This window comes from Gavia stellata, chromosome 3 (assembly GCF_030936135.1).
Source record: "Gavia stellata isolate bGavSte3 chromosome 3, bGavSte3.hap2, whole genome shotgun sequence".
Classification (NCBI taxonomy): Eukaryota; Metazoa; Chordata; class Aves; order Gaviiformes; family Gaviidae; genus Gavia; species Gavia stellata.
The window spans coordinates 46,960,451-46,985,995 of NC_082596.1; the positions used below are offsets into that span (position 1 = coordinate 46,960,451).

The 25,545-nt window shown below is 39.2% G+C and overlaps 1 protein-coding gene across 1 annotated transcript in view; it reads right to left on the minus strand.

Annotated features, from left to right (window-relative positions):
• The window catches only part of SPIDR (scaffold protein involved in DNA repair), a 206,434-nt gene that overhangs the window by 152,417 nt on the left and 28,472 nt on the right, over positions 1-25,545 (minus strand). The window lies entirely within an intron of this gene.

A 25,545-nucleotide genomic window follows, 5' to 3' on the forward strand; every position in this document is an offset into this window, starting at 1 on the left:
AAGCCAATGCTTATCTCTATCAGGAGAAGTTTCCAGACGGGTGTCATCAGGATTAAAGAAAGTTTTCAGGAAAGCAGAAAGAGGCTCACGAGTCACAGGGATCATGACTGGCAGGAACGGTGAGAGAAAGGGAGCTTTCACATCGGGATTCAAATAAGAAAGCAAGCTGGCTTCCGTAGACTGAATGGAGGGAAGAAACACATACCTCTACTGACAACTTGTAGTTGGCAAAAAGCATGGAACCTTTTGTTAAAACAAGATTTTGACCACTAAAGCTGGCCTTCACCCATGTCCGGCAGGCCTACAGCTTCCCAGGAAGGTTTCAGAAGTCGAGCATAAGCTATTGGGCCATATCCAGGTAGCTCCAGGAAGGATCAATCACTGGTCAGCAGCCAGGGCTGCGAGCAAGTAGGGCTGGAGTTCAGACTCATAAAATGTTGCTGGAGCTCTTCTAGAAACTCATAGGACACACTGAACTCATCCCACTGAAGGAGGGATGAAAGGAGAGGAGAAGATGAGAAGGCCCAAAAACAAGTGTGCAAAGAGACGTGGAAGGCTGAGGAGAGGGCTGGCAGGGAAAATTCACCTGTTTTGGCTCAGCTTGTTTTACTCTCCTTTAGAGCTCCCGCACAAGCAGGGCAAGGCAGCTGGGTTGGCACCCTAAGGTGAGCTCGGCACAGTTGTTATGTACATTATGCTCTCTTGACCCAGTATTTCTTAAAATACTGAGTATTATGCAAAAATACTTGGAAAGTGGCATTTTACCTAATACAAAAAGAAATTATCTAAAATTCCGAAATAGGCAGAAGATTAAGAAACATGAGCTGGGCTCGGTCTTCAGGAGCTAGTTGGAAAAAAACCCAACACTCTGTGCAAGTTCTGGTGGGGTAAGCATAATAACAGTCCCATCACTGGGACCACCAGCACTAGCCCAGCTCAAGGATGCTTGCACAAAACTGTTCTGTAGAAGAGGCAAGTTAAGTAACTCAGCCTGATTCTTGAAAGAACCAATACCCAATAGAAAACATTAGGTTCACGTTATCAGTGGAGAACTGGAAAACCCCAATGACTGACTTTGCTCCAGAATATGCTGCCCTGATCACAAGAATAGGTCCTGAAAAAATTAGCCTGTTCCTCTGGTTTAATGCAGTAAGCAGCTCTCCACACAGGTTGTCTGACAACTGGCTCAGATAAAGACTTTAAAGATAAAAGAGGAAAGGGAGGGAAATCACTGCATTCACTAATGCTATTGTATGTTATTAATTAGTGTAATCATCTGAAACCAACATTTCTCGACTGTGCACAAAAATTAGTTCAGCTTTTGCCAGTTCTTTAATACATTCTTTACGTAAATGACGAGACACTGTGTTCATGTTCTGAGAGCTTACCTAAGTATTCCGGAAATTGGAAGGACCTTTTAAAGTTATCCAGAGAAGGAGAATAGCTAAAAGAACGTAATTAATATCAGCCTGTTTTAAACACAACACAGTCAACATTCGTCCCTTGGCAACAACATTTCTCTGAAAACAAACTCCTTCCACATTGGAAAAGAGCCAGAAATAAAAGGTTTCAAACAGTATGAAAGCAGTAGGCAAGCACTTCATTCTTAAAGCACCATTCCAATGTACTCTTTTGCTTTAGGAATGCTTTAATTTTGCTTGAATTGCTACAATATCCACTGCACCTAAAAAAGATGCAAACCTGAAGTTCTTTGAGCAAGTAAAATGCATTTGGGATGTGCTTCAAGCTAAGCACATGTTCTAATCCCACTGACTGTTGTAAGAGTTAAGAAGTTTTCCGAAGTAAAGATTGTCCAATAAATCATTTAATTCTTCTGCTAATATTTATTATCGTATACTTGTTTAGACTTAACTTCCCCAAGGAAACCGCACTTTGGGGTTTTTGTTTTTGGTTTGTTTGCCTGTTAGAGGTTTGTTTTGGTTTTGTGTTTTTTTTTTTTTTTTTTAATTGGTCAGTTGGAAATTTTTCTTAAAAGAGGAAGCTATAAAAATGGAGAAGAAAAACAAAGAACAAAAACTCAAAGAACAAAACTCAATCTTCCAATTCCGTACATTATTTAACTGTAGCCACCATCAGAAACACAGTCTGAAGAGAAAAATATTTTCAAAACATACAAACATGACTTTTTCAAGTATCCAGTAAACAAGCTGGCATGTCTACCAACATTGTGGTGGTGGACAGCTGGCAAAAAAAATTCATTTAATTTCTTAGGTTCACTTTAAAACAATCATTGATAACTAGTGAAGAAATAGTTTATCAATTATCAATATGAAGCTGAATTATCAAGAGTTTGGGTTTTTTTAAAATAATATTCCCAGTAATATTATTAAGTTTCTGAAGTGTCATTGCAAAGCACAGAGAAGTGTCAAATTAAAAGTAGTTGACTCTTCCACATTGCTTATTATTTCAAAATATTGTTGGTTATGGTGGATGAAGGTACAATGCTCCCCAGTACACATAGGCTCAGTTTCCCCACCTCAATCCCTCCCTCCAACACCTGAGCCCAGTCTAATCATCCCTATCCTGGGTTTTCCATGACTGTCTTCCATATATCCCAATCACTCCAAATACTTGGTAGTAGACTGTTCACTAAGATTTACCTGTCATTTCCAATGATGGCCTTGCCACAACACCCTCTTTTATATCATGCTAACCACTTTTCCATGTCCAAGGGCTGAGTGGAAAAAAAACCGCAGGGGCTGACCTCAATCTCTCTCACTAAAATGACAAACATGGCTCATTTTGTTCACTTTTAGAATACATTGATTTGCTCTGTGACTGGTTTCATTTGAAAGGCTCTAAATGCTCCCCTTTTATGGATCTTTCTTTTAAGGAAAAATTACTTCAGTATAAATACACAGAATAATACCACTCTTTCTGATAAGATTTGGCTACAGGAAAACAAAGAAGTCAGTGAGTACTGTAGCTGAGCATCCAGGACACTATATTTTAAAGATAAGCATGTTTAAATCAAAATGCCTCAAAAGTAAGCTCTCAAGATGAATTCATTTATGATGTATTTTTGATGGCACTCACCAGTACTAGCTAAGGTAGAGGATGGTACAAATGTAAAAACAGAAACCAGAATGAGAAACAGAAAATATCCCCCCCCGACTAAACAGTTAAGATTGCTAAAGAATATATGATTACCTGTGTTAATTTAAATTCCTTAAAAAAAATTTAAAAATCACCAAAAACCCAACCACAAAAATGGTAAAATCCCGGCCCAAATTGTTCAAAGACAAAACTCTTGACTTCAGTGAAATGAAGACAGCATTCCATAAGCACGTAGATTTTGTACACAGGCAGCACAGAAGATACCACGCTGTTACTTCTGTGACCAGGTACTCCCTCCCTCACCCTCAAGAGATTTGCTTCAGCTACCTGTTGCTTTGCCTTGAACACCTTGTGAGTTCTTTGGAAGTACCTTTGCAATCTGCACAGGATTTGCCTCTAAAAGGTCAGAAAAAATTACCTTTTCACTTCAATAATGATGGAAGCAAGAAATATCTGTATTTGATTACTTTAATAAGCACTCAATATTTCTGATCAATAAAATAGCAGTAAGTTAATACAAGAAGTGTTAAATTTCCATTTGAAGTTTCCAGCTTCATCACAGAAAGCAGAACTGTATAAAATTTTCTGTACAAAAAGAAAGCTAACATAGCAATCCTATTAAAAAAATAATAAATCTATATTTTTAAAAAAAGGTGCTCTCATACAGTGATTGCTAATTACAGGCAAGGAGATGAGCAGTTGGGAAAGTTTCTCATCCCCCTTGGCTCTCCTCCCAAGGTACACCACTCAGTAAAACCTTTCTGCGGAAAAATGTCATATACACCATACTTTTGTATTGGTTAAACACTTCCACTTGTTCAGTTATCGTACATTCAGAAAATGTTGTAAATCTTTTCCAGTTGGTATGAAGATACTTTGCAGATATGATGCTCAATAAAAACTCACAGATATTCCAGACAAGTTCATCAGCTGAAACTAAGATGCTTCAGCATGCTGCAGTATATCTGAATCTCCTTACTAACAAAAAATGGCTATCAAATTCTATATAGACACTGAAATAACTTTTTGCAGATGGAGGTCACTTAGTCCATCATTTCCTTCCCTAAAAATAATAAATTTCTTCCCTCCTATTATCTTACTACAGCTTAGCTCAAATGGCAGAAGAACTAATAGGGTTTCTTAGATAGCACCCTTAGGGAACCAGGCTTTCTTAAGGTCACAGAGCCAAGTTATGTCAGAAATGGAAATAGTATTTGAGAGTTTCAGACTTTGATCACTGTACATACAGAAGAAAATTGGCATTTCCTTTCCTACTTGTTCTTCCACATATCTTTGCCTCTAACTCTGGAAGCGTTTTCTATTATCCCCTGCCTGTTCTCTCATGGGCTTTTTCTTTTTTCTGATTCCCTTACTCTTTTCAGAGTTAATTTGCATTTCTCCTAACTGCCTTGTCATGACAGCTCTCAAGATGGGTGGAAGCTGACCGGTATTAACAAACACATACGGTGAACTTAGGCAACTATCCTACCACCTCTCCTTTTATACAGTCTTCCTTTCTGATAAGCAACACTACATTTGCACCACTGGTACTCTTTGCTTTCATGCACACAAAGGGATTCAAATGCAGCTAACTTCTACCCCAGGGAGTTAGTTACAGGTTGCAAGGAGGTTTTGTATCTTGCACGCTACTCTCCAAAAAACAGAGCAAGCAGAAAAGCCACTGGATTTGCTACAATGAATATTCACAAGCATAAATCACCAGTGCCGTATGTCAAAGGTCCAGGCTATGCTAATGAATGCTTGAAGCTAACTTCACCAGAAGCTGTCTTGCAGGATTATAGGGAGTAGGGTAAAGGTAAAAGAAAAGAAGTTTCCCCTTAATTAATCAACACAAAATTAATTCAAGCATTGTGTGCACAGATAGTACAGGATATTATTCAGCTCTATAAAGATAATTAAAGATATAAAGGATTTAAAGCTCGCAGTTCTCTTCAAAGCTTCGTGTTTTCTGACGCTTTAACTGAAGCACTGAAGTCTATGCCAAATATTTTCCTAGTATCTCGAGAAATAATTTGGTTCTTGGTAAGCTAGCTACTTTCACTCTAGAGAGATAAAATTCAGATACACCTTCACACAAGAAACTTAATGTTCAAGTGCAGAACTAGGCGCATGCCACTCTGTGGGTGACACCAAGCTTTCTTCTCACGGAATAACCACAGGAACAACACGCAAAACATACAAGATTAGGTAGCAGTGTGTGGGCAGAGATAACCGTATGACAAAAAAGAACAACAATGAAAGACATAAATCACTAATAAGGTATTTTTGGACTTGTAAGCCCAAACTGACACAGCAGATTAACTGAAATTTTGTATCTGGAACAACCACCCAGTGTTATTACAGAGACGGCATATATTTAAAATGAATCTCAGATAATGCCTCATTGCTCAGCTAAGTACGGCATTCCTCCTCGGCGCATGCGCTCAGACCATCTGATCTGTCCTCAGTATTTATCAGTGGTGTTGGTTCAGCGCACTAGGAAATGACATGTCCTGCTCTACACCCATTAGCATTTTGTGGCTGCCATTATGGGAAACAGAGACATCTGCTCTTCAAGGACACGAGAACAGTCACCTCAAGCATCTCTCCGGGACTCTCCAAGAGCAACTACCACTGAGCTGGCAAAGGGTTTGCTTCTTTCTCCCTGCTTGGCCACCGCTAAACTTCAGCAACACCTCCCTTCATACGAACACAGGAATTAATTTTTGCTATCTCCTAGATGCCACCACACCTAGGCTGGAATGCAGCAGTTATTAGCACACAAAATCATTTATGCCAAGTTGCAAAGAGAATGCTGTATCTACTTGAATATGGAGAAGGGTAGGCAGCAACACTGTAATTATTCAAAGCAGAATTTGGTCACAGACTGCACCCTCATCTCCTCTTAATGGTGTTTTGAGACCTTTAAACAAGTGGTTAGGACTTCTCTTCTATGACTAATTAAAAAGGATTCATTGCATCCAGCAGCCCAGTGCTTCCTATCGTAAAGGAAATTGATTCACGATTATCTCCGGAGGAAGGAGGCCAGCTACTAAACCTTAAGCACCACCACTTACACTGCTGTGCTTCCCTTTGGAGAACTCCTGAGGAAGTCTTACTCATGTTTGACCCTATTTATTCTGCAAGCTCTGTCAAAAATTACAGCTGTATTAGCTACTGTCTTAAAAGATTACCCCAAGTATGATTCAATTCAAAGGAAAAATACCAATAGCTGTTATCAAAAGAAGAGCAAATGGGACAGTTTCAGAGATGCTTTCATAGATTGAAGGAGTTGAAAGGGCTTTGATGTAACTCTGCAGAAATTAATGGAACAATACGGCTGCTGTCGAGTCCGACCGCCAGTTACCCTCTGATGCTGGGCTTCCTGCACGATTTCTGAAACCAAGAAAAGGTGTGGAGGGTGATACGGACAGGAAAACTCCCTCTTACACTTCAAAGAGTGAGGAAGTTGAAGTACTGTACACAAGCCCACAAAATGGTGTTTTATATCACACATGAAATAACAATGAAGAAAAGATGTAACTTGTATCATCATTTATCAGCTCCCATAACTTGGGTAGATCATACTGCCTTGAAGTGGAAAATGAGGTGATGATTAGGATTACATGCAGTATGTTTGGCTGTGCATTCTTTTTTGTAAAGGGAGAGGTGCATGTTTTTGTTTGGTTTGAGCTCTCTCACACATAATCCTGTACACATACGCCATTGGCAAGCAGTATCCTGCATGCAGCACTAATCATTTTAGAAAATGAAAATGGAAAAAATAATATTAGAACAAGTTTTGCACACACACAAAAAAATGAACATGAATATCTGATCTTTGAAAGAAAAACTTTGGGAGAGGAGTGATTAAAATCACAACAAAAGTCTGTTTTGATAGACCTAATGAAAAGACAGTATTTTACCAACTGTTTTGTTTTTTTTTTTTTAAAGCCAGATAAAGAATACACAAGTGGTAAGGAAGATGAAATCAAAGCTGTAACTTCCAATCCTGAACAGAAACCTCAGCTATTACAAGGCAAACAGGTTTAGCAGGCTGTACCTCTGGAGATACATCCACAAGCTGTTCCAGCCTGCCTCTCCCAGAACAGGTTGTTCTAAGGCATGGATCAGCAGACTGAAACAGGTGAGGCTGTCTTCTCAGCCAAAGTGCATTTTTATAAAAAGTAAGCCAGTACAGCAAGAAGCACTGCGTTTATTTCTAAGCGAACTGTTTAGATGTAGAATTAAATAGCGATTCTGAAGGTAAGGCAGAACAAAACGGCTATCTGCTGGGCACAAGGGCAGGAAAGAATAGCAGGGGACTGAGCTATTATGGTACAAAATGGGTACGAAGCAGAAGTTTACCCAACAGCCATTAAGGGATACTGATTTGTACTGTATGGAGCGTGAAGAAAATCCTGCTGCAATCTTGGTGTCTGTACCATTTGTGCTGCAACTGCATCTCTTAAAAGCATCATTTTAGTAGTTTAATGAAGCTTTAGCATTAAGAAGTCAATCTATCACTTCCTAATTTTCTGCATTACCACTGATCTCTCCATCAGTCTGTGATCAGAGTAACAGTCAACTTCTAATAGACCTAACAATGCTGAAAAATGCCAATACAGACAACGTACAAATGCTTTTTCTGCTTTGTCTAATCTTTTTTCCATCATACAAGAACATCTTCAGTTTCTCCCAGGGAAAATGACTGGCTGTTAAAGACAATTTGGACCAATTTATGCATACTGTTAGCCGACATTACATTCAAGTGAATTACCGTAACCCTTGCTCTCCATTCCTTCCTTAAAAAAAAGGGGGAGACGCCACTTCACGTGTTGCATCTTGCAAACTATTGAGGGACAAAACCAGGTCTCCTCTCATGCAACTGCGTATTATCCCACGCAGTTGAGCTCTCATCTTGATAAGGATCCTCCAGATCATAGAGACCCAGGTTTTCAAATATAAATACGTGACTCTGATAGGGCATGCAGATAATTACATCATTTCGCATAGAAGCCTTAACATTATGCACCGAAGTCTGGACACACGAGAAAATTGTAGTCAGCTTATAATACCACTTAACCAGGGTTTAGTTCTTGACACAGAAATAGGTACTTTCATGTTTCCAAGGAACAGATGTTATCACATGGTTTGATAACCTACTTTCACATTCTTTGTTTATAGCTACTCACTCAGTTTCATTTATTAAAGTTAGTGGATTCAGGCCATGAAACCTCAGTTTTATTGTCTCTATTTTAGGTGATGCTATGGTAATTGTCCAGGTTAAAGCTTGGATGTAACAAGAGGACTCAACTGAAAGACATGATTAAAAGCCAAATTATTATTTATGAGCTAAATCCTAAAGCACCTAGACTGAACACCTGCAGGATTCAGTAGGAACTGTTAAGGGAGGAAATACATTTCCACCTTCAAGCAACTCTTTCGTTCTGTTCCAAGTCTTCGGAGAGAATGAATACTTGTAATGAGAGGTAATATCTTTTACTAAACAAACAGATATAACTGTTGGAAAACAGGCAAGCTTTCAGCACTAAGCCCTTCTACAGGTCCCAAACGTTTGTTAATTTTTTTTACTCCAAATAGATCATTTGGTCTAAATAAATTAAATCTTTCCTTATAAAATTGCTTCTCTCTCATACCTTTAGCCTATACAGTTATGAATAACAATCCTGCAAGCTTTTTAAAAAATTATTTCTAAAAAAGAAACCATGAGAAAATACCTCTCACAATAAAGTCACTGTTTAGACTAAACAGGGAACAGTCAAAGACTTTAAAACATCTTTCGTATTATGGATCTCTTTCAAAAAGTAGGTGATAACTGCAAGCATGTTGTTTTTGAGATGAAAGGAAGCAATTCCAGAATAACTAACTAAATGAGAGATTGCACAAAGATATCAAGTGAAGTACAAATTATGCACACCGACTTCTCGTCTTTGGTTGATCTGCCTGCAGTTTCCTGTGAAACCCCTTAGAAAAGCACTTATCAAAAAAGGAAAAAAAAAAAAAAGAAAATGAGAGAGAGAGGAAACACAGCTGGCACAGCGTTGTATAACATACAAATGCAACACAGGCATCATTTCTGCAATAACGCTCAGAACTCAGTGGAAATTTTTTTGTTCATAATTTCCACAGAGGTAGACAGAGACGTCTTGAAATTCAGACTCTATGCTTCCAGCTCCAGCAGTGCCGGCGTTCACAGCTACAGCACTGGCAGCTTAAGGAGACACCGGGCTGCTGGGCAGCGCAGCGCATTACATTCATTTTCTTCTACTCCCACTCACTCCACATTCTTCTCACTTGACTGTTCTCCCCTTTGCCCCATTTATTGCTTCACAGCGCCTGCGGTACTGCCCCCGAAGCCTAAAATAGTCGCTTCATTTCTTCCCTCCTCTTCATTTCTAACTTCTTCTGACCCTTTCCCTCCTCTCCAGAAGTCCTTCTACCACCTACCTTTTCTAGAACATTTTTTCATGGTTTTGCACTGTTAAAACTATTTTAAACAGCAAACATTTCAGGGCAGGAAGTGTCTTACCACGACTGAAATACTGTGTTAGTGATGACAGTACGTGTACGCATACAAAAGCACCACCTTCACCTAAGCTGATTTTTAACGATAATGAGAGCGCCTATATGCAGACTGAAGAAACAGAAGACCCATTTAATTGCTTTTCCAAGTAAACCAAAGAACACCAAACAAGAAAACTAGTAAAAAAAAAATACATTAAATGTACTCTGCTTAAATTAATTCTGTCTAGAGAAAGAACAAAGAAAAAGAAGCCCAACACTAAGCTTACAGATTTTCTTTTAGATCACATGCCTAAACTTTGGAGGAGCAGAGGGAAAGTAACCATTAATTGGGTAAGGCATTGTAATTTAAAATTATAATGTTGTTTTAAATATACATTTTTTTAGAGCAATTCACAGGTGCTAACTGCTGCAATAGTGTCTGAAGTTTGACACATTTAGTTGTGCTGATTGTTCACAGTACATGAAAAGATTTCAAAGTGAAGACCAATTAAAACTCCTTTGAGATCTAGATTAGAATAAAAACATGTGTGTGCGGTAATATATGTGTGTTACGTTACATACAGTGACATGATTACCATAATATGGGTACAACATTCATTACAGGACTCACGGAGACATCACAGATATTTAAAACTTTTATTAGTAAAAAAACATACCACATAAACATACCAGGAAAAACACACTTGAAATGTCCCAGTGAGGCAGTAATCAAATACAATCCTTGAACAATTAAACTCAATGGACTGCAAGTCTCTAACAACTGGCTAGCGACTGGCATACAGAACTTGAGAGAAAAGAGCCCTGAAATACAAACATCAGTAATTTGTACTAAGCAATTCCTTATAAGGATTATAAAGCTTGCATAAAGCAGGAAGATTAAAAAGAATTAAGATAATGCTTCTCAATTACAGGCATAGAGAAAAAGAGAGCCTCAGTGCATGTCTGCACATTTTAACACACTTTAAAAGCAATAGTTGACTGGTTTCCACAGCAGTCACCAATATCTTTTGGCTTCATGCCTCCACTATCTCAAATCAGACCAAGAGATTGCGATGGCTCAATTTCACTTCCATTCTTAAATCAATGCTTGCTTTACTTCAGGAAGTGGGGGGAGAAAAATCATGTAGAACTGTCACTTTCTTTTCTATTAGGTTAGCACAAGTCAATGTGTATTTACATGTGGAAAATGCAACCTCTGCAAAATTCAGAGGGTGGTGTCCCGAGCCCCCCTTTTCTTTTTTTAAAATATAAGAGAAGCTCAAAGTTGACAAGATAATGCTAAAACAATACAATTTAATTCAGCTTCTAGGAAGAGCATTTAAAAATAAAATGTGTCCTTCAACATACTATTAAACATTCTCTGCTTATTTTCCCCTTCCCAAAGTAAAAATACTCATGTGATATTTGTCCTTCACACTGAACTCTGCAGCTAGCAACATTTTTTAAAAAGTGTTACAAATCTTTTTTTTCTTGAACTTGTAAGTGACCTATTAGCATTCTGATCAAAAACTTACATGTTATGTATGAAGCAACCAAAAATACTGTTCAAGTTGCAATTTCCTGAAATGTTTGGGACAACAAACCCGGGCCCAAAGTTTGTTCTAAAAGTAAATGCAAGAAAAATATTTTTTATTAAACAGCAGTTAACTCTCAAATACCAGCAGCTAGAGGAGCTGTGCTCTGCACTGAGAAGTTGGGGTGGGGGGAGAAGAAAAAACCAAGTTGAGAAAGGAGAGGGACAGTAACAGCAGCTTTGAAGAAGTGCTCAAGCACTTCTGTGCGTCCGGCTGCACCATTTTTAGGAAGTGTCTGACACAGGAGGCTTTACTGCTTAAATGCAGAAGTGCAAATGTTGGCATCCACTGTATCAATTTTGTGCTCATCTTATTGGCAACTATTTTAATTAGAATTTTTTTTCTTAGGGTTAGACAGCAATGTAGCATGCAGTCATATTACTTCAGTACCAACAAACGGTCCCCAGAGACTATTATAACTACCTAAAACACTGCAATGTTTTCTATTCCCCACTCCAAATCACCAAAGAGATACTTGTGCATATAGTAACCTAAACTGCCGTCTGGATGATCTACATTCCCCAGCTCACCACAATAGTAATTTCATTTTGGTCAGAAAGATGGGCAAGACATTACAGCAGAGTTGGTTTAAAAAAAAAAATTAAAAAAAAAAAAAAATCAGTCTTTTAAAATCCAAAGAATTCTTCAAGGGTCATTTTTCAGGGTACAGTATAGGGCAGGACTGCAGTGGAGCAAGATCTTGCTTTCTACTTGCCAAAAGCCAGATCTGTTTATCTATATTGCTGTTTTAACAATTTAAACTCCAACTCATACAGTATTTTCCCTTCAGTGCGTAGGACACAAACTACACAGATCTGTCAATGTATTATATAATTCTTCTCAAATAAGGAGAGCCAAAGTTAAAGCAAGCTTTTAAACAATGGCAGAATGGTAGGTACCATGTTTTTTTCTAGAGTTATCAATTCATTAAAAGCAAACTACACACTAATTATAAATGTTATTAAAATAAAGCAAAAAATTCAGTCAGTTAAGAAAACTCAGAATAAAAACAAATGCAGCTGTGTCATATAACGGTGCAAGATGATTTAGTCTGGGCATAAAGAGGAATATAACTTGAGGATTCAGACAAGAATTTGAATATTCTTGTAGAAAAGATTGTGTCTCAGTTTCAAACTCCTCTGTCAAAATAATGTAAAAATACACTCACAAGTGCATCATTTAAACCCTCAGTTTCCAAAACGCTGACTTAAGATTTCCACTGGAGCTACTGCAATTCAGAGCATTAATATAACTATAACACATACCAAGACTTCAGGATAAAAATCCTTTTGACGTGTTTATTGACATCTACTACAGCCAAATTTACTTGGAAATCTTAGACATTTTAAATGCATTTTCCCCCCAAATTGCCAAAAGCAAATGGATTCCATTATGTACTAATCACATAGGAGGAAGGAGGAGCTGAGTTTCTAGATCAAAAGTTGACCATTTTTGTCAATTTGCAAGAGTACCATCAAACAAGTGATTTTTTGGGTTTTTTTTCTTCCATTTTACTAGTAACAAAAATCCTGGAAAATTGCATCACTACAGCCAAATATAAGTATTGTTATTCCTGGAATGCACTTATAGAAGGAATGCAAAGCCTACCCTATGCAAAATAGCAAAAGCGCACAATTACATTCAGACTACCTGACAAGACAATCACTTCTTAAGGAAAAAGAGCTCAAGAAATTGAAAATTCAATTTAACAAGTCACCCACACTCTCAAACACCGCAATGAAAAAAAGCATGTGTATATGCACACACCCCACTACATCCCAAGCACAAACATTGACATTTATTTGTTTATATTTAAACAAACCTGTCATTTTCCATTTAGGAAATGTCACATACTTTTCTCCACAGTTTTAGTTTTATCTTTGTGTACTTTTATACACCTAACGTCAACCTGTTAGCTTGTTCTGCCTAAACTGTGAGGACTCTGGCTATAAAGGGGCTCCTGAATTTACCCTGCTTTTTGCAGAATAGCAACTTCAGTTATCGTTACTAACTTCTTCTGTGTAAGGCTGTAATAATTCAACATAAATTTTATTAAAACAGAAAAGGAAGGACAGCATACATAGAAAGCAGATGGATGCACCTACATATCCACTCCTCCTTGCCCCAAAACTGAACTCCACATCCCTCCACAACCCACTACACACACATACATACTCTAGAAATTGGTTTCAAATATAGAAGAACATTTGCAGGACTTTCATGGCAGCTAACTTCATGTTTGAAGGATTACAGAAACATACCACAGAAAAAGAGGGAGCAAAAGCAGCAATGCTTTCTTATACTCAAAAACTCAAAACTTAAGGCCAATATCCCAAGAGGTTCTATGGTTTCAAGTGACACTACACTGATAAACTAGGACTCTGATGACATTAAACCAATGCCTTAAGCCCTGAACAGCAAGTATGGAAGTCCAGGAAAAAGAGGCAGATCAGAAAAGCCCCTTTATTTCATTCGCCAACCATTTAAAAAGCACAGCGTAGGGAGAGGATGCAGAAAGCATATAAATCGGGTTTTCTACGAAAGCAACACCACTGGATTTATGTGCATGGGTTTTCTAGATATTATAATATTATCACATATCATGGCCAAGACTGTGAAGACTGGGTGCATAAATGCCGCCTTTCTATAGATACAACCTTGGCAGAAAGAAGTACAGAAGATGTTTGAAGTAGTTTGACAGACAATATATAAAACCGTTTCGGTAGAAGCAGAGGAATGCTATTTGCTGTAGATGGCAACCACCACCAAGAGTTTGCTCATGGCTGATGAAGTAAAATTGAACCAGAAGATTTCTAGGGAGAGAGCACAACCCAGAACTTATAAAAAAAAATGCTCTTGGGAGAAATCTAGGGAATTCTCTGTTTCAGATACAGAAGAGAAAACCATAGCTGTAATAGGAACTCAAGGATCTACTTTAAAAAGCACATGATGTTTATAAAGTACTGCCTGAACACATGAACTTTCACAATAAAATGTGATCTAGTGGTGTAAGCACAGTACCGAGTCAGAAAGCCTGACATTTTAGACTGGATCTAACATCAGTTCCTGTGGTTTGGGGAGATGGTGTTCAAGACAAAATTTTCACAAGTGACTCTCAACTGTATCTGGCAATTTGGCTCTCAAGCTTATTTTGCAGAAGTGCTAGACACCGACTCCCACTTAAAAGCACTGAGCACCACTAAGGCTTAGCGTCCAGGGGCAAGGGAAGCAGAACTGCAAAGTGTCTACATTTGAATTTAGCATAAGCAGACATTCAAATTTAAAAGACTTTTGAAAGTCCTCACTTAATTGTTTCACTCTTCAAAATAGAAGACTATTGATCATTTTGATAACTTCAGGGAGACTGCAACAGAAAAAACTGTTAAGCGTGTTCTATGAATGTAAATACATAAGGTTATCTTCAGCTATAAAAACTAAGATTCAGACTCCAAAAGGCACTTTGATGGCATTTAGACATCAAAGTCCAAGAGGTCCGTCACAAAATCTTCCACTCCTGTTCCCAAAATCTCCTGATGAACCCAGCTATTTCGGCATCTAGTATTTCAAGAGTTTCTTAAAGCACTGCTTCTGGACACATCCAGATGCAGTGCAACTCTGTGGGTTTGTGGCTTATGTCACATTTAAGCCTGTGAATACAAAGTTGGTACTTCTGTACCTAAGCCTGTTTAGGGGCTTGATTCAGTAGGTGTGGGTTTATGCTCTCCATAGATTTCCACTCACAGCATGCTATACGCATTGCTTGCATTGAAAAGCACATCCACAACAGTAAACACATAACTCTTCTGTAACACTACAGATGCTTCAGCCTAAGCAGTGAAAAACCTGAATTCTAGCAGGACAGTCTTTAGCTTAAGAGAGTTTAAATCCCTCCCTCTCAGGAAAGCGCTCAACCTGCCAAAGAAAGCAATGAGGAGGTAATTTCTACCTCTCCCCTGAAGGCTGAGCCACTGCAGAAAAAAACAAAACATTCAAAGGGTCTTTAAGAGCTCCAGTCCCTGCTTCACATCAAACAGGCATTAGATAAAATGCAGGAACACCAGGGAGCTTAAGCATTCCTTGGTCAGAAAGACAGTAGCTGGCAATCCTGGTATTTAGCACTTAAGCTCTTCTGTTCATTGTATACAGAACACAGGCATCTAAAACTGAGTTTAATGGCTATTTTGCAGGCCAGGACTTAGATTCCTTAGCTCTGGCATGATGATTGGCGGCACTGCAGAAATCAGCCCATTTCTATATCTGCCTCCAAATATGCTGCAGCATTTTTTGGAAATCCACACAACTCCCAAAAGGCCAACCTCCTGAAGTCAATGCTGATCACAGCAGACACACGACAATTCAGCCCTCCTTAGCTGCCTAGCCAGACTTCAATTACTGCAGTTTGGAATTTCACAATGACACTGCATGATGAAGCACAATTTAATTGGATTTTCATTTGTTTGTTAGATGAGTTCCTATCCACTTCTATACTTCCTCAATTCAGACAGAGGAGAAATTCAAGCTGTGAAGACAACACTGGATTTTGCAATGTATTCAGGACTTAAAAAAAAATTCCAAATACATCAAAGCGGTCAGATAAGTTAATACTCAATAGGAAGTTGTTTCTCGAAAGGAAATTGCAAATTTCAGTCAAAGAGGAAGACGGAGAGTTAGAATTAACTAACTGTCCCAAAAACTTCAGAAAGCAGGAAGAGTTTGTGAAGGTTGCATGAAGAAACTGCATGCAACTTCATAAACAAGCTCAGTTTAGGACTATGTAAATATTTTAAGAATACGTCTCCAAATTAAAAAAAAAAAAAAACAACAAACCCACAAAAAACCCAACCAACCAAAATTTCCCACCAAGTTACACATCTTTCTGAAAGGATGTAACGGATATCCTAGCAGTTGTTACATTCGGACCTATTTACCAATTAGACAGGCTAGATGTAGACACCTTAAAACTGGCTGTCCAGTACAAAGACACCCCTTCTCAGTTATGGAATACGTAACAAATGTATTTAAAACCAGAACACTTGCTATATTTTGTTGAAGTTTTCCCTATCACTCACAACTTTCCATCATTCAAATATCTAGTCTTCTCTGAACACCAGGGATTATTTTAATGTATGCTCAGCCAGCAGCAAAGCAACTGGTATTATGATTTTTGGCCAATTAATCCATTTAGCTGAACTGGTGTTTATATCCAGTGTCCAAACTGTGGGCATCTAGCCACAAGCACAGCAAGGGCAATGGGCTAGACAGGTCTTTGGTCTACCCTAAATAGCCATTCTTACATCTTAGCAGGAAATGTTCCTCTGCAGCTGGGAAAGAGCTGCATGCTTGTAGGGTCATTTAATACAAGAGTTAGATAAAAAAGGTACCAATTAAAGACTATGTTCTCTAGTACCTGGCCAGCAATAGAGACTTACGTGGCCTTTCATGCCCCAAAACACCTACTTCAAGCAGTTCCACAAGCTGTGTTCAGCTATAACTATACATATACAGTATTGGCAAAACCTTTCCAATTACTGGGCATGTGCCCAGTTCACAGACATAGCTTTTGCTGTAATACTGTGACAGCGTGGGCTTGGCATGATTACATCATACACATTATCTTGGCAGTCAGGCAGCAGCAGCTCCACCAACTGAGCTCAAGGCCAAGCCATCAACAGTTGTGCTGAATGCAGTTGTCTGCAGATTTTTACAAAGGCTTTCCCATTTATTATGTTTGTTTTAATTTACTGCCCTTATCTTAGTGCTGTACCAACATCTCTATGCAATGTTTGTATACCCAGCAAATTGTGAGAAAACATGCAGTAACAGGCAACAAACTCCAGCTTCCTCATGATCATTTTGCAAACATGATGCTCAAAATTTTTCACTTCTGATGGAGTAAAATAGACCATGCGTAATTAAGCCTGAAAATTCTGTTAGGCGCATGTGTCTTGGAACCACAGATCTACTCACTTCTGAACTCTGGGCCTTTCAGTGTGAGATCAGATGCTATGGCACAACCCTAAGCTCTTTCTAACATTCTCAAATAGTATTCTCAGCCATTTTCAATTCTTCTCCTGACATTTAACCTTTTAGCCCCAAACTAGCCTACCTTAGTTTCAGAGATGACAACAAAAATTAACCATACGTGCCACCGTGTAAAATCTGTGCATCTGGCTCTATTTGACAGAACTGCCATTCTGGTTTTGTCCCTTCTGCTTCACTATATGACATCTGCCCCTTCCTTTCCTCCTCTATTCAACCTCTTTGCACAAAAAAAGATGCAAAATAAACATATCAGGCAAAACATGAAACAGAGCAGAAGTAAATACTGGAATTAACTGTATTTCAACTAAAGCAAAAGATTTCTTTTAAAAATAGCTGCTAGCATAATTAAGGTCTGCAAGAAACAGCACTTATTAGGCTTTATTAAAATTATAGGTTTAATACCAGGAGTGGAGTGTGTAAATTACAAAACTGATTTGTTAGTTGTAGAGGTACATTTTTCTTATTTTGAAGATGAATCCCAGTATGCCAGAAACTAGAGACCCACATTTAGCTTGCCTAAAATGGGATAGACAGTAGCTGAGCTGGGTCTTTGAAGAGCTGTGAGGACAAGCTCACCTAGCTCATTGTTTAGAGGAAGAGAGGCTTTCTGGAGGCCATGCCTCTGAACTGTGCACTGAACAAGTTGCTTTCCACACCCATCAGCCTCTCAAAAGCTTCAGTAGCCCGGATGTACTAAAAACTTCTCTAAAAACATCTTCAGAGCCACATCTACCTCCAAACACAAGACAACAGTACAAGAAATCTATTGAACGTTGGCAAAATGATGATCAGAAAGAAGAAAAACACAGTAGTGTCTTTGCAGATTTAGAGGCAGAAAAAGGAATTTACAGTAACATCTCCCTCTCCTCCCTGCCCTCACCACCACCCCCAAAAGTAAATCCTGCAGCCATGTACACTCCGGCACAGTGACTTTAATATGCTGAGTGATTAAAGGTGACGATGATGACTACAGGCCATACTATGTATCTTTAGAGGCTTTCCAATTCAACACTGAGGGGCCAAATGGGGCTACTGTGTATCTAAAATATTTTACTCTGATTAAAGGTGTAATTATATAGTTAGTCATAATAGCTGCCATACTTTAAAAGAAACCCACCTCTCCTTCAGGGGAAGGGAAGGAAATTATGCTACTTTATTCATCCAAACACACACTCAGTTAAATTCAAATACAACATGTGGACTAGATAAATACAGTGACACACGGCCACAAACACTTAGTAATCCAAGATAGAACAAGGAGATGAATCTTTTAACCTATAATCTTCGCAAAGGGAAACTAAATCTTATGATTAAGAGTTCTGTCATATCTGAACAGGTATCAGTGGAGGCTGTGTGTTTTCTTCTCAACTGTCATAAGAAATTCATGCTGGTTTCAAGGCCTAAATATGAGCAAAGACACTGCAAACATGGAGTCTGACACAGAGCTTAAGAGATTTACTTGTTTATACAGTTAGCGCATAACTTCTATGGATATCCACATATATGTTGTGCAGAGGGGTAGGCGGGCGCTAAGAATCTTATTCAGCACAAACAAAACAGAAATCTTTTCCTTCTCTTCTAACTGTATTTTCAACCCTGCAACAGATTTGCTCCATTATTGTTACCTTCAGCAAATCATCACTCCAGGTCCACAGGAATAATGATTTTTGTCTAGGAGGGGTTTCCTTGCCTTAGGTCACCTTTCACAGAAAAGTAGTTTATCTCAAATAGCCACTACTATTGAAGTACAAGAAAAGATGAAGGAAGGTAATTTCTGTATGTAGCTATACCTTTTAAACTAACACTTCTGGTTACACAGGAGAGAGGGTGAAAAAGAAAACGCACAACAGACAAGCTTTAGTTTTGCACCAGTTTTTTTACTGGCACTCAAAGTTCACGTTTAACACTACTGAAGCCATTTAGAGTACCTTCCTCAGTGAGCGCTGCCTGGAGACCCTCCAGGAGGTTCAGTTTCCTGAAGAGACAAACTCAGACACAACACAGACCTAGTTCACTTGAACCTGAAGGAGGGGAGGCAGGGTCTACACAACACTTGATCCACAGCAGTCCCAGCCCCCAAACTGAATGACAGAACCAGGTTTGATAAAAGATACATCACATTTCAAGGGAAGAAGAAAGGGGAAGGGTGGGAGATACAGGAGAAGAAAAAAGTCATTCTTGCTAATAAAGTTTCCAGTTACCTGCATGGACACTTCTACACTCTGGAAACTCTCCTTCTAGAATAAAATATTTAGAGCATTTGGTGTGCATTCAATAGCTCTGAACAAATCTTTTGAGTTTTACTGTTTAACCTTCCTCCTCTCCCCCTGTTATTTCTTCAGCATTGGTGTTAGAATTTTGAAATATTCTACAGTTCAACAACTGAACATACATTCCCCATACTAATCGCTTGATGAGGGAGAAGGCTGACCAGGACCCAGCCAAGGCACCACATACCACATAATTCATTAGATAACTGAAGTATAAATCATCTGTGTATGTGCACAGTTTTTAATCACCATCCTTTGCCGAACATAGCTCAGTGGTCAAGTCCCAAGAACAATTTTACGGGTCCTGTCATCTCCATTTTTTTCCAAGCATTCTCTCAAGTGATCCTATAGTTCCATTGCTGCACCTCTCCTGAGCTAGATTTCCGTATCTTTTACAATGCTATCTGCTATTCTTTAAGTTTTTACACACTTCATAATAGAGGGAAGAAAACTTCATTGAAAATATACAAGAAAATTTTGTATAGTTCTGCTGATGCAAATTAAGAATAACAAAAATACAGATCAAGATACTCTGTAAAGCAATAAAGTTACAAAACACCACATACAATAGTTTTATGGGAAAGAAGGATGGGAAAAAATTCTTTTCCAGATTTCACACCATTTCCTTCCCCCCCCCCCCCCCACCCAATTGGGTGAGGTAGGAAGCAAGAGAGTTTTTTGTTTCTTTTAATTTTGCTCTGAAACATACTTTAAGTAATTGCAAGTGAGTGACACCTAGTGATGAACACAAATCTGATCACCCTCCACTCTCCCACACAGAGAAGATAAGCCAGCAAGCACCAACAGGTAAGTCAGGAGTGGGTGTTGAATCATGGGAACCTGACACTACTATGTTTCTCTCCCTTAAAAGCCAAACATCAAGTAAGCCAAGACCTAGAAACTTGGTGCACAACCAAAAAGGAAAAAAAAACCCAACAAACTAAAATGGCTAATCTGTCCAAATAAGAGACATTTGAAACAGATCTAAATCATGACCTGTAAATTCATTTCTCCATTCTCTTTAATACTAATAACCTCTCTCTAGAAACATCAAGTTTTCCCAGAGATCCCATTCTTAATTAAAAAAATATATCCCAGAAGAAAATGGGAAGAATGGGTTTCTCATCAAATACTAAAATATCAACGGTTGTCTTAGAGACCACTTAAGAGATGTGTCTGGTGTTATAACTGCTATCCTGTTGTAAGGATTTTATGAGCTTGTCAAAGACTCTTATTTTGCCAGTAGTTCCAAAATTATTGCTCACAGAGCAGTTACTGGAAGTGAAGGGGAGGGGAGGGGATCTAGTGTGATTTGTGGTAGGGTTACAGGAAGGAAAAGTATGCTACTATGCAAAGTAGCAACAACACAATCCCCTGAAAGGGAAGCTGGAATAAAGACACCAAGAAAACTGGTCTGACTTTTCAACACCATGACATGGGACAATCCTGTACATGGGAAGTTCACCCCGAAGAAGAGATTTCTTTACGTAAAGCATTTTTAAGAGCAGTCCAAAGCTCCAGGGCTAAGAGAGCAGAACAAAAAATCCTGTAGGAAAGGGAAGCAATTAACCTAGCACAGCCATTGCCACTTTCACGCACTATGTGCCATTTCATCTATTTTTGTCACAAGTGGGATTTTGTCACTGGAACCTTAGGAGTAGCTCCTGCTTTAAAGACACAAAGTATACACAATGATTAAAAGCCATCACAAGGACAGGAGTCAATAAAGAAATAAAGAAAGAAAGAAAGAATGAACTCAGTGGGCAGAGAAAGGAAAACACTTAAACACATGCTACAACTTGTGGACCTTGTTCTGCTCAGTAAACCCATGGCCATCTTCTTTTCTCTCCTTACAGATTCATGTGAGGTTGGGCTTTTTGTTTGGGGTTGGTTTTTTTTTTTTTTAATCCTTCCACAAATATTAAAGAAAATTCAAAAGCCTGTAAAATTTAAAGCCCTGAAATCCCAAGCTCTTCAGAAAACTAACGCAACAGAGCCACCTACCATGTGAAGTCAGGACTGACAGGGCTTAGGCAGCAAGAGCCACCACTGAAACTTATTTGAATGAACTTGACCCAGATTGGCAGCTGGCCAGCGCCCTACGTCACCCCGTGACTTAACAGAACACAGTGTACTTGGCACCCGCACAAAAATGTGTTGAAATCCATGCTGGAGAGAGAGAGAAAAAAGTCAGTGTATGTTTCAAATTAATAAAGTAAATGGTAATGAAAAGGTAATAAAACACAAAGGCGGCATTAGATATTTTTAAATGCAATCACGGCATTTTTTTCCTCCCCGATTTATTCGTATCATTTGGTGTTCCCTCATGTATCAGAAGCTCTGCACAGTGGCAGCTCTCCCCAAGACGAGCCCTTCCCTGTCCAAATCCCGTCCCACGCGCTCTCCCTCTCACCTCTCCCCATGCCCTACCTGGAAAATTCCAGTGCGGCACTCAACCAGGCGGCAAGGGCAGACACAGGCTGCTGTGCCAGGGCTGCCCCTGACTCACTTCCTCGCCCAGCCCTCACACAGAGGCGACACAGCGGGCACTTCATGCAATACTTCTGCAGAGGATGATCGGTTATATAGTTATGTCATTCACAAATGGATTATGCTAGTGCTCTGTCATGAGATGAAAAGCAAGTAAATAGAAGGAGGACAGGCAAAATAAACTTAATGAACCATGAACTTGATGTACTTCCTCCATATACCATATGGCTCTTATCTCCCTTTTCCTCATTTCCTCCCTCCGGGACTCCCCCTCTTTCTCTCCAAATCCTAGCCTCAAGTCCCTTTTCCTCCTCTCCTCTGTCACCTCTTCTCTGTCTGATGTCCTATCCTCCTCTTCAGTGACTGATCAAGACATTTGACACCTGTAGGTGCAGGATCAAAACCAGCTCACAGACACCTGCTGAGAGGGCTTTCCCCAGTCACCTATTCAGGACCCATACCTGCCACACACAACCCCACCAGTGTCCTGACAGTGCAAGTCTCCAGCAATGCCTTCCAGCCAGGCCATCAGCCACAACGACAGGAAGATGGATCCAGCTTCATCGTAGTTACCTTCTGCACACACATCCTCAGCCTAGCACACAGTCCACGTGGTTAAAGGGATATACAGGAGACGGTAAGGCAAATGTGCTCTCTACCTGGACAGCCCACTGAAGCTGCTTCCACCATTTCAGTGCAAACCTGAAAAACTACATCAGTTAATAGCTGATCCAGCGCTCCACCACTCTTCATCCATTAGCTGAAAGACGACAACATTTTTGTCTAGTTACAGATTCTCTAATGAGACACGCAACACATACATCTAGGAGATGATCTACGTCTCTGGCCAGTCCTTCCAACATCAGGAGCCTGTGTTATACGTGAAAATTGCACTGATGATTTTTCACCTTGACTATTACACACTGCAAGCTACTATTACAAATATCTGCTAACCAAAGAGACAATAAAACTTGCATAGGAAGCAATTAGGCCTTTTTAGTAGTACCTGTTTAGTATCACAGAAAATCCTTTCACGAGTCCTTTTCTTCCAACCAGCTTACACCTTTCAAATTAAAACAGTATTAGCTCTAATAGTATAACAGTGGGGAAAATAAGTCTGCTTTAATACCCCAAGGATGAAAAAAATGAGAAAAAAGTCCTGTGTTTGATGTTGTGTGGATATACTTTTTTGATGCTTAAAATGCCATTTTCTGAGTAGCTGCATCCTAAAGTAAAAAAACCTAGGGAGATACAAAAAATACAATTCTTACATGGTTTTCTTTTGCCTCTCTGTGGGATACACCAAGGACGCATTCACATATGGAAAAAACCCCACAAATGTTGATCAGGACAAAGCAGAGAATGGGACTACTTGAAGAATGAATAATTTAAAAGTTCTCTATAAACAATTAATGATCATTTGACACAACCATGTACAAGTGAAAATTTTCACAGAGCAAGAGAAACAGCAGTGGAGATAATTTCTAACCTCGTTTTTCTATTGTCAGGCTCCAGATCAAAGATGGCACCTAAATAAGTGGCAGAGATAAAGTGAATTCAGAGTTAGGTAAGTGACAGGAAAGAAAGGCATTCAAATAAGAAATACACAGACTGGTGATGACACAGATGACAGGGAATTCATATCAAGACACGTAAATTTCCAGTGACATGCCTTGACTTGATAGGTTATCTTTAAAAATCCCTATGGAAGGAGCAGTTCATATTTATTTAACAAAGATGCGCTGGCCTTCACACCATATGCATCTAACGTCAAAGCAGTTACCTGCCCATTCTCCTCCAAGCACAGCCAGAAAACACTACTCTTGCAGTGGAGATGGGGGGAAGATTTTCACAGAAGAGGGAAGCTCTTTGGTAGTCTCATGTTTACAAAGAAGTTTACTGAGTTGTCAAGGAAAAGCAAACCCACAGTGATCGCCATACAACATGCTTTGAATACACACAATTAAATTTGTCACAAAATTACAGATGAGTTCTCCGCCAAACTTTGAAAGCCTGCCCCAGTACCCTTGCCTCTCCTAATTGGGCTTGGCAAGGAGCACCAACATACTGTTAAGTCTGAAAGTTTGCTTGAGAACCAGATCCACAGGTTAGAGAAGTTTTCTCGAGCCACTCCCAGCTGGCTAGTGGGCAAACCACAGGGAGACTGCCAGAGCCTCCAAGGAGGGCAAAGTTGAGGGCAGGATGTGACACACTTACCGCAACCATGCAGGCTACTTGTCTTCCTAACACGCAGCGTGGCTTACAGCCTCGAAGCAAATGCACAGGACTACTAGCTCAAACAGGGCGAGATTGATTTTTTTAATTGTATTGTTAAAGTATGTATTCAACAAGATCGTTTGTTCTTACACTCTTCAAGACTGTGAATGGAATGTTTAAAAAAAAGAAAAAAGAAAAAGAGTTGGGATCTATTACAATTAAAAGAAAAAACAATTATTCCTTATATTTTGTAGCCGAACACAAAAGCCAGCAAGGCCTATGCTCCACTGCCCTTCTCCTAAACCACCTCATCTCTCTGGAACATGAAGTATTTCAGTTTGTTAAGTCCTGGAATATTTTCATTTGCAGTTTAGGGAATCTCAAGTGATTGGATGCAATTAGCTGCACCAGGACCAAAACCAGAGTAAGACATTCCCTGACTTTAGTACATACTGTTTGAATTAAAACTTCCAACTGCAGCATGTTATGTTTTTATTTAACACACAAAAGAAAACCCCACCAATCCACCAACAATTTTAATGGTAAAGCCCCATTTTCAAAGAACAGCTGAATCCTGAGTCACGAATGCATCTCTAGCCATCTTCAACTACATACATATGAAAGCAACCACAACAGCACACAACTACAGCTAGTTACATACCTGCCAGGTAGGAAAAAAAAAACCACAAAAAACTAGGTGAGAGGAATACTTTTATTTTCTTAAATACAACACCGTTTGTCAATTTAAAAGAAGGAAGATTATACCAGATTGGTCACCCTCCTTAAAAACAAGTGTAAAAAAGGCTCAGATACTGAAGAACAGCAACACCTTGTAGCTCCGTTAACATGTCAATCTACTCATTTTAGAGTTGGGTCGTTTGCTAATAAAGCGAAGAGCACTTACTGGACACGTCAGTAATGTTGCAGAACCTGACAATCTAACACGTTTGCCTACTTTCTCCTCCCCCACTTTTAAACATAGTTAAAATATCCGGTTAGAGGGTCAGAGAAAAGAATCTAGGACAGATCCATAACAAGAGTGAGTCGTAAGTGCAGAAGCAACGTAAAAACATGACTTCAGAGGAGCAGGAAGTGCAATAGCACATGAGAAAGACAATCACATCCATAGGTGAGTAAACCCAGGATAATGCCAGAATTAGGTTAGCGTTACATTTGAGCTTCTGCAATATTCCAAGTCGAAGCATTTTAATTCTATTGCCGCTTTGTAACACCTGATCAGTCAGTCAGTCCTCATAACACTTCTGTCTGGAAATGACTTATTACCAGATGAGAAGCACAGAAAATAGGTGAAGGAAAAAATGTCT